The sequence below is a fragment of the Eumetopias jubatus genome, unplaced genomic scaffold (genome assembly GCF_037043125.1).
Source record: "Eumetopias jubatus isolate StellerSeaLion01/CBP00866 unplaced genomic scaffold, mEumJub1_p1.0 scaffold_15, whole genome shotgun sequence".
Lineage (NCBI taxonomy): Eukaryota > Metazoa > Chordata > Mammalia > Carnivora > Otariidae > Eumetopias > Eumetopias jubatus.
The window spans coordinates 33,602,499-33,616,838 of NW_028274821.1; positions in this window are offsets into that span (position 1 = coordinate 33,602,499).

The following is a 14,340-nucleotide window of genomic DNA, read 5'->3' on the forward strand; positions in this document are numbered from 1 at the left end:
CAATGGCTTATTGCATCAAGGTGAAGGCCCAAATCCTTATATGGACTTCAAAGACCTGAATCCTGCCACTTTACCTAGATTTCTAGCCTCGTCCATTTCTCAGTTTCTACACTTCAGGCAGAGGGTACTGTGCATCCTGTTTTTATTCTCAGAGATGTTCTGCTCCTTTCTGCCTTAGTGGTAGGCTGTTTCTTCTTTTTGCTGTCTGGAATTTACCCCCTTCCTAGTTTTGGGAACTCCCATCATACATGTCAATAGAAGAAGGGCCTCCTTGTCTTGGACACCCTACCTAATCTTGTACAATTGGATGTTTCCACCGACAGTTTGAATCTGGAAATAGTGACAAAAAGACAAAGGGATAATGAGATTCAGTTGCTGGCCTCAGTGGCAACATCATTGAGCAGGAGTGGCTGCAGGTCCAGAAGTATTTTTGCTGCCAGTTTCCCTTGATTCCTGATGGTTTCTGAGCTGATTCCTTCAGTCTTCCTGACAGTTTGGTGAGTTGCCCAACATCCTTCTCATATATACCTCTCTTGATATACTCTTGATTCATTACTCATACTTTTGGTATTAGCTCATGAGTCATTTCCTTCGGGAAACCTTTAATGGCACCCTCCTAGCATCAGTCAATTTCCCTTCATATCATCAGAGCTCTTCATTCAGAAAACTTACATATCTGTAATCAAACATTCATGAAAGTGATTATTTGATTAATGTCTAGCTTCCCGATTAGAATTTGAGCTTTCTGAGAGCAAGACTCTATTTATGTTCACATTTTTTTCCACAGCTGTGGCACAGGATCTAAAACTAAACATATAAACATACATTTTGAATAAGTAAAAGAATAATGAAAGCCAGTGTATGGAATTGGATGTCTCTAACTTTTTATTTTATTTTATTTTATTTTTTTAATTTAATTTTATTATGTTATGTTAGTCACCGTACAATACATCACTAGTTTTTGATGTAGTGTTCAATGATTCATTGTTTTCTTATAGTACCCAGTGCTCCATGCAGTATGTGCCCTCCTTAATACCCATCACCAAGCTAACCCATCCCCCACCCCCTCCCTCTAAAACCCTCAATTTGTTTCTCAGAGTCCAGAGTCTCTCATGGTTCGTCTCTCTCTCCGATTTCCCCCCCTTCATTTTTCCCTTCCTTCTCCTAACTATTCCTTATGTTCCACAAATAAGTGAAACCATATGATAATTGACTTTCTGTGCTTGACTTATTTCACTTAGCATAATCTCCTCCAGTCCCATCCATGTTGATGCAAACGTTGGGTATTCATCCTTTCTGATGCCTGAGTAATATTCCATTGTATATATGGACCACATCTTCTTTATCCATTCATCTTTTGAAGGGCATCTTGGCTCTTTCCACAGTTTGGCTATTGCGGACATTGCTGCTATGAACACTGGGGTGCATATGGCCCTTCTTTTTACTACATCTGTGTCTTTGGGGTAAATACCCAGGAGTGCAATTGCTGGGTCCTAGGGTAGCTCTATTTTTAATTTTTTGAGGCACCTCCACACTGTTTTCCAAAGTGACTGTACCAACTTGCATTCCCACCAACAACGTAAGAGGGTTCCCTTTTCTCCACAACCTCTCCAACACTTGTTGTTTCTTGCTTTGTCAATTTTTGCCTTTCTAACGTGTAAGGTCGTATCTCAATGTGGTTTTGATTTGAATTTCCCTGATGGCTAATGATGATGAACATTTTTTCATGTGTCTGTTAACCATTTGTATGTCTTCTTTTGAGAAGTGTCTGTTCATATCTTCTGCCCATTTTTTGAGTTGATTATTTGTTTTTTTGGGTGTTGAGTTTGAGAAGTTCTTTATAGATCTTGAATATCAGCTCTTTGTCTGTAGTGTCATTTGCAAATATCTTCTCCCATTCTGTGGGTTGTCTCTTTGTTTTGTTGACTGTTTCCTTTGTTGTGTAAAAGCAAAGAGTCTATCCAACAAGAAGATCTAACAATTGTAAATATCTATGCCTCCAACATGGGAGCAGCCAAATACATAAGCCAACTGATGACCAAAATAAAAAGTCATATTGATAATAATACATTAATTGTGGGAGACCTCAATACTCCACTCTCAGCAATAGACAGATCATCTAAGCAGAAAATCTACAAAGAAACAAGAGCTTTTCATGTCTTCTGCCCATTTTTTGACTTGATTATTTGTTTTTTGGGTGTTGAGTTTGAGAAGTTCTTTATAGATCTTGGATACCAGCCCTTTATCTGCAGTGTCATTGGCAAATATCTTCTCTCATTTTGTGGGTTGCCTCTTTGTTTTGTTGACTGTTTCCTTTGCTGTGCAGAAGCTTTTTATCTTGATGAAGTCCCAAAAGTTCATTTTTGCTTTTGTTTCACTAGCTTTTGGAGATGTATGTTGAAAGAAGTTGCTGTGGCCGATGTCAAAGAGGTTACTGCCTATGTTCTCCTCTAGGATTTTGATGGATTCCTGTCTCACATTGAGGTCTTTCACCCACTTTGAGTTTATCTTTGTGTATGGTGTTAGAGAATGGTCGGGTTTCATTCTTCTGCATGTGGCTGTCCAATTTTCCCAGCACCGTTTATTGAAGAGACTTCTCTGAAGAAGACATACAAATGGCTAACAAACACATGAAAAAATGTTCATCATCATTAGCCATCAGGGAAATTCAAATCAAAACCACATTGAGATACCACCTTATACCAGTTAGAATGGCAAAAATGGACAGGGAAAGAAACAACAAATGTTGGAGAGGTTGTGGAGAAAGGGGAACCCTCTTACACTGTTGGTGGGAATGCAAGTTGGTACAGCCACTTTGTAAAACAGTGTGGAGAGCTACCCTATGACCCAGCAATTTCACTCCTGGGTATTTACCCCAAAGACACAGATGTAGTGAAAAGAAGGACCATATTCACCCCAATGTTCAGAGCAGGAATGTCCACAATAGCCAAACTGTGGAAGGAGCCGAGATGCCTTTCAACAGATGAATGGATAAAGAAGATGTGGTCCTTATATACAATGGAATATTACTCAGCCATCAGAAAGGATGAATACCCAACTTTTGCATCAACATGGATGGGACTGGAGGAGATTATGTTAAATGAACTAAGTCAAGCAGAGAAAGTCAGTTATCATGGTTTCACTTATTTGTGGAACATAAGGAATAGCATGGAGGACATTAGGAGAAGGAAGGGAAAAATGAAGGGGGAGAATTGGAGGGATAGATGAACCATGAGAGACTATGGACTCTGAGAAACAAACAGGGTTTTAGAGGGGAGGGGGTGGGGGGATGGGTTAGCCCAGTGATGGGTATTAAAGAGGGCACGTACTGCATGGAGCACTGGGTGTTATATGAAAACAATGGATCGTGGATCACCACATCAAAAACTAATGATGTATTGTATGGTGACTAACATAACATAAAAAAAAAAGAAGAAAAGAAACAAGAGCTTTAAATGACACACTGGACTAGATGGACCTCATAGATATATACAGAACATTCCACCCTAAAACAACAGAATACTCATTCTTCTTGAGCGCACATGGAACTTTCTCCAGAATAGACCACATACTGGGTCACAAATCAGGTCTCAGCCAATACCAAAAGACTGAGATTATTCCCTGCATATTCTCAGACCATAATGCTTTAAAACTGGAGCTCAATCACAAGAAAAATTTGTCAGAAATTCAAACACTTGGAAGCTAATAATTGTTCCACTCTGCTCAAGAACGTTTGGGTCAACCAGGAAATCAAAGAAGAACTTAAACAATTCATGAAAATCAATGAGAATGAAAACACATTGGTCCAAAACCTATGGGATACTGCAAAGGCTGTCCTAAGGTGGAAATACATAGCCATCCAAGCCTCACTCAAAAAACTAGAAAAATCCCGAATTCACCAACTAATGCTACACCTTAAAGAACTAGAGAAAAAGCAACAAATGATGTCTAAACCACGCATTAGAAGAGAAATAATTGAGATTAGAGCAGAGATCAATGAATTAGAAACCAAAACCCAGTAGATCAGATCAACAAAACTAGAAGCTGGTTCTTTGAAAGAATTAATAAGATCAATAAACCACTGGCCAGACTTATCCAAAAGAAAAGAGAAAGGACCCAAATTAACAAAATTATGAATGAAATGGGAGAGATAATGACTAACACCAAGGAAATAGGAACAATTATTAGAAATTATTATCAACAATTATATGCCAATAAACTAAGCAACCTGGATGTCTCTAACTTTTTTTTAAAAAATTGAGATAGATATAGACCTTGAAGGAGAAAGGCACAGGATATTTTCCTGAAGGACTGAGGAAACATCATTTTTGTTATGTACTGTCTTCTTGCATTTGTCAATAATTTCCTGTTTCTTTTCTTCTCTTTCCCCCTCAGTGAGATGTCTTAATGACATAACTGACCGGCTCTCTTAAATTCTGATCCTATCACACTTTAGGAAGTCTGAACATTCCAGCTTCACATTTTTTGGATCTGGGTTTTTCCACAGTTTAGACACAATTTTGCTTTGCTTTCCTTCTCAGCCTTAACTGAAACTTTTGAAGAATTACTAATGAAATCAATAGGCATCTGATGTGTGGAGACCAATTCCTTTACAGTGGCTTTATTAGGTTGCTCCCAAAAACTAGAGTGACAAAGATATTTCTTTCCTGGAAAGAGCACCAAATGAGAGAGGCTCCTCCTTGTTCCCTTTTTGGGTCTTTACCAAGCCTCACATTTTCAACTTGATGGCTCAAATTTAATGTCCTTTCATTTGAACCTTGTCAGGGAGTTTGGTTTCCAGTTGGCCTTGGGAGCTCTGGGGGCAGAGATAGACAAATATTCTAGTGATAGTTGCCTAGGATCACACACCCACCAGCATATTTGTGGCAAATATGAAGAGAGTTGCATTTCACGATCTGGGGGCCTCTTCCAATAGCATGGCCTGGCTTTAGCCCACATCAGAGCACATGGGATTCCAACGTGTTCTCTCTGCTCTAAGCTCCATGTTATCTCTGGTCCAAAGCCCACTTGAAAGAAAGATTAACTACCTCTGCTAACCTCTCACCCCTTTCCAGAGCTGAGATACCAAAAACAATAACTAGTCCCTATACTAGTATTAATTAGGAGGGATATTACCCATCGGGTCAAAGATAGTTATTGCTTAAGAAGACAGCTTTCTTATCAGGAACTACTGGTCAAAAAGAATGTGAACAAAGTGAGTATCCAATAACCTCCAGAGTTATATCAGGCAGTTTTACACATATTAAGTCACTGGGTCCTCACACTACTTCTGACAAATATGTAAGATTATTCCTACATTACAGATAAAATATTGAGATTCAGAAGGGGTAGGTGACTAGCACATAATCACACAACATGAAAGTGATAGGACAATGATTAAAAGTGAGACTGGGTTTTCTCAGTCTTCTTAACTGTCATGCTGAAAGAGCACTGTGGGACCAAGAGTTCCTTTGCTTGTAAGACCTCAGCCTGGTGGACACTGCTGTTTATACATGGCACTCATCCTTCTTATCTATAGATGTGGCTTGGCATTGATCTGCTGGCACTGCTGCACCCCATATGTTTTGGGATGTCTATATTCAGAATTTTTTTCTGGGTATCTTTTTTTTTTTTTTTTGATTGACATGATGTCTAAATCAGGATGGTGTTGTGAAAATTGAAGGGGTTGTTGCTTATAAGTTACAAGCTCTAGGATTTGGATTCCAGGTTTGCCATTTACTGGTTATGGGACTATGGGCAAATTACTTCTCTAAGCTGTATCCTTAAATTGGAAATCCTCATACCTTTGTGGCAGGGTTAACTTTGTAATAACAAAAGTCATGCATCCTTATTTTCTTTAAATCAACTTAAATCTGATTCTGAGCTCCCTCCTACTAGCTCACAGAAAATGTGTTCTCAAACAGTATAGGGGCTTCCCTTGCTAAGACTGTGAAAGACTATGTGTCAAAGACTTGTGTGGTATGTGCAAAATTGGGGAGGAAATTGGAAGGTTGCCTGAGGATCTCCATACCAGCCATTTACTCATCAAACAACCAGTATGTTCTACTCTGTGACAAATGATGAGGACAGAATGGAAAACACACAAGACTCAGTCACCACAGTAAGGCTGAGGAGACAAATAATGTTACAATAAAGTGTGATAAATAGTAGAAGAACATAGGGGTAACTAACTTAGTCTGGTGGTATGTGTGTGTGGTGGTGGTAGGGTCTCTTAATCCTGGCACAGAGAACAAGAAGGGAGAGTAGCATGAGATGGGGCTGGGGAGTTGGGAGGGGCCAGAAAGTTGAATATTGAGGTTCAGAAATATTGAGGTTCAGAAAGGGTAGGTGACACCCTTGTAGGATAGCCCTCAATCACAACAACTAAATGGTGGCCATGACTAAGATTGAGACTGACCTGTTCCTTTGTCTGGCTCAATCTTGTTATCAAGGCTCACAAAGTCTTTTCCCAAAGGATTTACCCAACAGCTTTATCTAAAAGGAAAATTTGTAAAGCAGAAGGAGAAATGGAAGCAACTGAAATTTATTGGTATGATTCGTGTATGTATTTGTTTCTTTAGTGTTTTTGGACATTTGCTGTGTGTCAGACATATTGCTATGAGCATTATCTCTTAAACACCTAAGGAAATATGCACCATTATCAATCCCAGTTTACAGAGCAGAAAATCAAGGATTGGTGAGGTCAAATAATTTTCTCAAGATCATACAGCTTGTAAATTACTTAACCATGATTTAAATCTAAGCAGTCTTATTTCAGAGTCCTTTTACCTTCTAATTTCCAACTAGTCAATTGGATAAATTGCCTCTTAACAGAAAGTGTATCCTAATGTTGTACATATAGAGTTGATACATTTTGATGGTGAGTGGAAGCTAGTTTTGGAAGGCTGTTCTAGAAAGTGAAAAGTGGGTGAAAGTGAAAGTCAAAGTGAAAGTCAAAGTGAAAAGCAACTATGATATTTGTGTGTGTGTATGTATATGCACAGTGATATAGTCGACTGAGGTCCTACACCACAATTTTTTAAGCTAAGCTCTGCAAAAATTTTAGTTTGACATGTTAAGAGATGTTTTTTTGAAAGAATGATTCTGCAGTCAAATTGGTTGAGGAGACATTGGGAAAAAATATTAAATTTCTTTACTGCAGGACTTCTCAGTTCTTTTATTATGGTATGTAAATAAAATATAACTCTTCAAGAGGGAATTCTTACTTTTCAAAAGTAATTGATACAAGTACCCATTATTACTTTTTCCTTGAGCATCTATTAAGTAACACCATGTATGGCATAGGTTGGGAATGCTGTTCTAAATAATCTTTATGGTTTTAATGATTTTCAATGGGTGAAATCAATTATGGTAATTAGTTTAATTTTATGAATAGCTTTTGATAAATATCACATGGAGGGATGCTTTCTTTGAGGTACAGAGATTATTTTTTATTGGCTTGTTCACTTTAATAGGAAGGGTCTTTATTATTGTCTTGGGGCAATCTGAACCTAAAGGAAAGTCCTTAGATACATTTTAACAGCTGTGGATTATACTGAAATTTAATAATACCTTCAATATTTTATTACAATGTATTTGTAGAGGTGGATAAATTTGGCACAGGAGGGATCCAAATTAGACTTTAAATCCAGAGATGGAAATATAAAGTCACAATATAAAGTCTTTTGTATCAAAAAGACTTACCTATGTTGTAAAGACAAGAAGATGAGAAACGGAGTGGAAATCTGACTTTTGGAGTTAGCAAAAGTAGAGAATGGAAATGCAAACAGAAGAGAGGAAGGGGAATTTACTGAATTGTAATTTCCTTTTAAAATCTGTTTGGAGGGTCCTTCGCTTTTACCACAATGTTCATCCATTACGCTTTCTCTTTTTAGCAGTAAGCATTTATTTGGGAAAATAATGGCTTCTGCTAGAAGATGAGAACTTCATTAAAAAATGCTACATTTTCTAGTTTATAGTGTCTTTAAAAAATCTGAAAGAAGAAATTACTAACTTGATTTTGTTGGTTTTCACTGGGATTTGTTTTTCAAATTCTTGGACTGTTTCCATTGATAGGAAACAATTTCAATGCCTATGGTTTGGCAGAGAAATGACTTTTATTTTTTTGTTGCCAATAATTGTTTTCTTTAATAGTCTCCAATTCAAAAACAAAAACTTTCTCCAGAAGATGAAAACTTGCTAAGGTTTGAGTGTTTAACAATTCCAAATTCATCCTTAAGAATGATGCCAATTAGAAGTAATCTTCATTGAATTTCCACATGGATCAGAAGGCTTAAAATTCAGCAAAGTGGAGCAGAGTAAACTTGATTCCACTCTTTGAGGTGAAAGGACAAATGCAGCCAGAGATACTTGTACCGAGTGACTCCAGGTGGCTGTGGTAGGAAGGAGGAAGTGAGGGGAACTGCTTTAAAAGTTCTTATAAGTTATATGGAAAAAGTACTCTCCAGTTTACATTGCCTTAATTAAATGTAATCTTGTGCCATGGGTGTTGCCATAATCCCCATTTTATAAGTGGGGAAAAGTGAAGCTCAGAGAGGTTAATAGACTGATATTCACAGACTGGGCAGTAGAGCTAACACTTAAACTGGGCTGTATTAACCAGGGTTCTCCAGAGAAACAGAACCAATAGGATATATACAGTATACCAGTTATTATATATATATATATATATATATATGTGTGTGTGTGTGTGTGTGTGTATTTGTATATGTATATATTTGTGTGTATGTACATATATATATATATAGAGAGAGAGAGAGAGAGAGAGAGAAAGAGAGAGAGATTGATGATTGATTATATGGAATTCGCTCATGTGATTATGGGGGCTGACAAGTCCCAAGATCTGCTGTCAGTAAACTATAGACCCAGGAGAATGTACCTATAATTCTGCTCCGAGTCTGAAGACCTGAGAATCAGGAGAGCTAATGCTGCAAGTTCCAGTCTACAAGCTGGCAAAGCTTGAGACCCTAGAAGAGCCAGTATTTTGGGGTGAAGCTCAGGGCTGGAAAAGACCAATACCTCAGCTCCAGAGGTCAGACAGCAGAAGTTTCCTCTTAACCCAGCCTTTTTGTTCTATTCAGGTCTTCAGTGGATTGGATGTGGCTCACCCAAATTAGGAGGGGCAATCTGCTTTATCTCTTTAAATGTTCATGTCATCAAGAAATACCCTCACAGACACACCCAGAATAATGTTTAACCAAATGTCTGGACACTCCATAGCCTGATCAAACTGACACACAAAATTAACCATCACACAGGCCTTCTGAGTTGAATACTATGCTCTGCTTTCATAATAACAATATTAAACCCCTTTTCTGTTCTATTTTTGAAGCTGTCATCAATGCTGTTGTTTATATTTATATTCCTGTAACAATTTTACTTATTGCCATTCATGGTTTATCTCTATGTGATTCTATTGATCAAGGCTGCCTCCTCACAAAATTTTATATTTCTATTGATCCTTTAGAGCTAAAAAGGCTCAACCAGGGACAATTTTTGGCCTTATAAATATATGTCTGAAACATTTTTGGCTATCATAACTACAGTGTAGAGTGGCAGGGACATTTCTGGCAGCTGGTGGATAGAAGCCAGGGATGCTGGTAACAATCCTGCAATGCACAGAACAGCCCCCAACAACAGAGAATTATCCAGCCCAAAGTGTCAGTCAGGTCAAGGTTCAGAAACTGCTCTAGTATAAGGATTCTTAGGGTCCATGGTGGATTTTGGCGCATTTGTATATACCATGAAAATGTATGCAAAATTTTATATGTACATTGTTATTCCCCTCCCCGGGGAGAGTCCATAACTTTTAACTTAATATGACAGAGTCCCATGCTCTTTATGATGGATATGGCAGATTAACACTTAGCATCAAGTTTCTTCTGTTGTGCCTTCCTGCATTGCAAAGTCTGGATGGCTAAAAGCTACATTTCCAAACTTGCTTGTAGCTATAGTACTGAGTATAAATTCAGTTCTTCCAGATATGTAGAAGGCAGAAACAAGGTAGGGTCCATATTCCTGCTGCTTTGGGTGTTTTCTGATCTTGGATCACTGTTACCAGAGAGTATGTTCTTGACATCCACAGTTCCAAAGGCAGTCTTCTTTGTTCCCATCTTTCCAATAGAGGCAAAGATTTTAGAAGCTACTCTGATGGACCATTTTTTGAATATCTTTCTGGGAGTCATTTCTGGAGGCCTGACCTGGAATCTGTTCCCCTAAACCTAAAATCTGAAAGCACCTTAACTCCTTATATGAAGTCTCACCCTACTTAAAAAAATGAGATGGGTATCTGTTTTTTTGTTTTGTTTTGTTTTGTTTTTGTAACTGAACCCTGCTGATACACCTCTAAAAAGTTTAGAATCACTGATTTGCTCTACTTCTGGCCTGATGGGGTTGTTGATTATTTTTTCATTGTAAAATATCATTTACCTAGATGGCAAGATCTTCTGGATATCTCTGTCAGGGAACTATTCAAAAATGACCTGGTGCATTAGTAAGCTTGTCGTTCTGGGGAACAAGCAAAGACCACAGTCCAGTGTGAAATAAAACAGACTTCACTGCATAGCAGTATTACCATGCATGTAAGAAATATTGAAAGGTTAACACTAGAAAAGCCTTAGAGACCATCTAGTCCAGCTATTTTCAAAGTGGGAAATTTAAGGTTGTCACAATGACTGGGGAGTGCTACTGGCATTTAGTGCCCAGAGGCTATGGATGCTAAACATCCTGCCATGTGCAGGTCAAACCTATACCTTAAACAATTGTTCCTTGCCCATCAGTGCCCATAGAACTCTTGGAAAACACCAGCTTGATCTCCTTGCTTTGCCAAAAGAGCAAGTGGAGCACAGGAAAATAAAATGATTCTCCTAAAGTCATAGAACCCAGGCCCTCTGACTCTCAGAGCAGAGGTCTTTTCTCATTACAATAAGAGAGGTTCTCTGATGTCACCAAAGGAGCCAGGGAACCAGTTTATAGTCCTGGAAATGGAATTAAAGAGAGAAGGAGCTGAAGCAGATCTATCAGGTACCTGATATTCAGTCAACATGCACCCAAATAGCCAGACTGTTGTTTTATCTTGTATGTGGGCAGAGTGAGTTCTGATTGCTTGTTATTCAGTGCTGTAATGTTAACTGTTTTGTATATTATCCTGAGTTAGAGAATGTTGTTGATGAATAAAAGTCAATGGAGAGTTGCTGGTTTGGCATTTGACTTTGTTCTCAGCATGGTTACCCCATGTTGAGCTGTTTATTTCTCAGTGCACACAGGGAATTTTAAATTCTTCCTCATTACATTTAATTGCCACGCAGTAATCCACTTGCTATCATGTCTCGAAAGGACACCCCTCCCCCATAGATTTTCTCTCTGTCATGGTATTTTCCTTTCTGAGATATTCTAGATTCAATGAGAAAGTTTTGCAAATGTTTTTGAGATTCTCAAACTGTCCCTAGGATTCCTGGTGCAGAACTAATTGTACAGGAATTAATGATTAGTTCTTACTTTGGGAAAGAATATTTCTTGGCTGAATAGGAAGCAGATTTACTGAGTAAGTTGCCGCTTTTCAGTGTAAAATACGACCATATTCACCTTTCTGTATGAATGAAGCTTCTGAATTATTTTGAATTTCATTGTAAGCCTGTTATTTACACATATGGTAATTTTTAAATTGTGGGTATTAGAAATAAGATAATTAAGTTAGAAATGAAGATATACTAAGTTAAATCTTGACATTTTTCTCTGCACATATAGGCAATAATCATCCATACCTTCTGTAACAATCAATTGCTTTTTGACAAGAGTGATGTCTTATTGCCTTTTCACCTGCACAAAGTAGGCATTCATTCATTTGTTCGTATCATCAACAAATATTTCCTGAGCACCTACAGTGTGTTAGGCACTGCTGTATATAAGAGATTTATCTAAGGTGACTTATCTAAGACTATTTTGCCCAGCAAGGTGTCAGTCTGTTTGGGGGTACTATAATTTTATTACTGGTATTTTACAGTGGCCTAGGTTTCTGCATTCTATTTCTGATTTTGACCAGAACCTGAAGATGATATTCTGCTTAATAATAGTACAATGAACTAGAGTTAAATACCTTATCTGAGTATTATAAGGATTAGTGAGAAAGGAAATAAAGAGTTCAGTATAATGCCTGACTCAAGTGAGTACACAATAATTTATAATGCTTATTATATTAGTTATTAGGTGAGTTTTTCATAGCTATTTTCTGGTTTTCTGCCCATCCCAAATGCATGAGTACCAACCAGTCTCCCTCTGTTCAAATCACTGTCAGTTTCACCTCCAGGCATCTGCAATAATAAAATTACTGTACAACAAACTGACTGGCACCTTGGCTGGGGCATAGTTGTAGATAAATTAGCTAAAATTTCTGCATTTGTTTCTCCATTCAGGAAATGGAAATCATAATGCATGTCATCTCCTCCTCCTCCTGGAGCTAGGAGGATTAATGGGAGAGTAGATTACAAGTTTATTAAGCATGTAGCATGTAGTCTTTCTCAATGGGTAACACACTATGATAATAAGCTGCTGTCCCAACAATAACACCACCCAAGCAGAACAACAGATAAAATGATGACTTTATGCTCCATTTGAAATTTGATATGTGTGAGGATGGAGTCCACACATATCATATAGAAAAAAAAAGTGAAATTAATAGAGAAAACTGAAAAACACCCAAGAATTAGAACAAGAAAAATAATGGGGGTGCTTAGAAGACATTTGAAATGAGGAGTATAAGGTAGGCAATTGTGCGGAGTATGGTGTAAGCACAGCAACAGAATTTTACTCTGCAATGGAGAAAGATAGGCATTGTTTGAGAAGAGAGAATAGTCAAATCTGGGCTCTGGCTAGCAATAACCTGGTGACTTTGAGTGTCACTCAAGCTCTCTGGGTTCCAGTTTTCTCATCAGTCCAATATTAATACTTCCCTTGATCCTCAGAAATTGTCTTTAAGACTTGTGAGAATAGCAACAGTGCAAGGATAAGAAATGTATAAGGGCTTTGTTATGGGCTGAATCATGTCCCCCCACCCCCACCCTAGTCAAAGGTTGAAGTTTTAACCCACAGTACCTTAGAATGTGAGTGATTTGGAGATAGGACCTTTAAAGAGGTGTAGGAGTGATGACAATACTGACCCCATCTTTGGCCCTCCATCCTGTTCACACCTGTGCAATGAAATGACCTCCCTGGGGTCTACATGTTCCATGTCCTGTGGAGGTTAATGTATGCCCTGACTAGAATGTGGGAAGGCTGTTCTAGTCTTCCCTAAAATTGTTTAGATAACTAGTAGAGATAACAGTTTCTTCCCCCACCATCAGACTCAGGTGGCACCACAAGGTCTGTTAAATGTTAGACCCTTTGACCTCACCACGAGGTTCTCTGCACGTCCTCTCACTCTATAAAATCTGTGGGCTAAGATCCAGACTGTGGAGAATAGCTCTATAGTGCCTGAATCATCACCTGCTTAATTCCCCCTATTGGTAAATTACTGTGAGTAAAACTCTGTATAAACCATATGGAGTCACTTCCTTTGTTTTCTGGTCTCAAGGTGCTTTCTCAGTTTGAACATACTTTACTGTCCCTCTACCAGCTTCTAACAAGAATTAGTTAAAGTTAAATGAGATCATTAGGGTGGGCCCTAATACAATATGACTATTATCCTTATAAGAAGAAGAAATTAGGACACAGACAAATATGGAGGGAAGACCATGGGAAGACACAGGGAGAAGATGGCCATCTACAAAGCAAGGAGAGAGGGCTCAGAAGAAACCAACCCTGTAAATGTCTTGAATTCAGACTAGTAGCCTCTAGAATTGTGAGAAAATAAATTTTTCTTGTTTAAGCCACCAGTCCATGGTACTTTGTTATAGGAGCCCTATCAAACAAATACAAGCTTTGACAAGATAAACTACTATCTACTTTTTGTAGTTTCCCATTGCTATGGACTGCATACTTGTGTTCCCTCAAAGTTCATTTGTCTAAACCCTAATATGGTGGTATTTGGAGATGGGGCTTTTGGGAAGTAATTAGGTCATGAGGATGGGTCCCCATGATAGGATTAGTGTCCTTATTAGAAGAAAAAGAAAGGTAGTGCTTTTTCTCTCTCTCCCTGCCATGTTAGGATACAAAGAGAGGGTGGCCATCTGTAAACCAGGAAGAGAGCCTTCACCAAGAACCAGAGCATGCTGGCACCTTGATCTTGAACTTCCAGTCTCTAAAACTGTGAGAAATAAGTGTTGTTTAAGCCAACTGTCTGTGATATTCTGTTATCATAGTTCAAAGTGACCATGACACCCATGT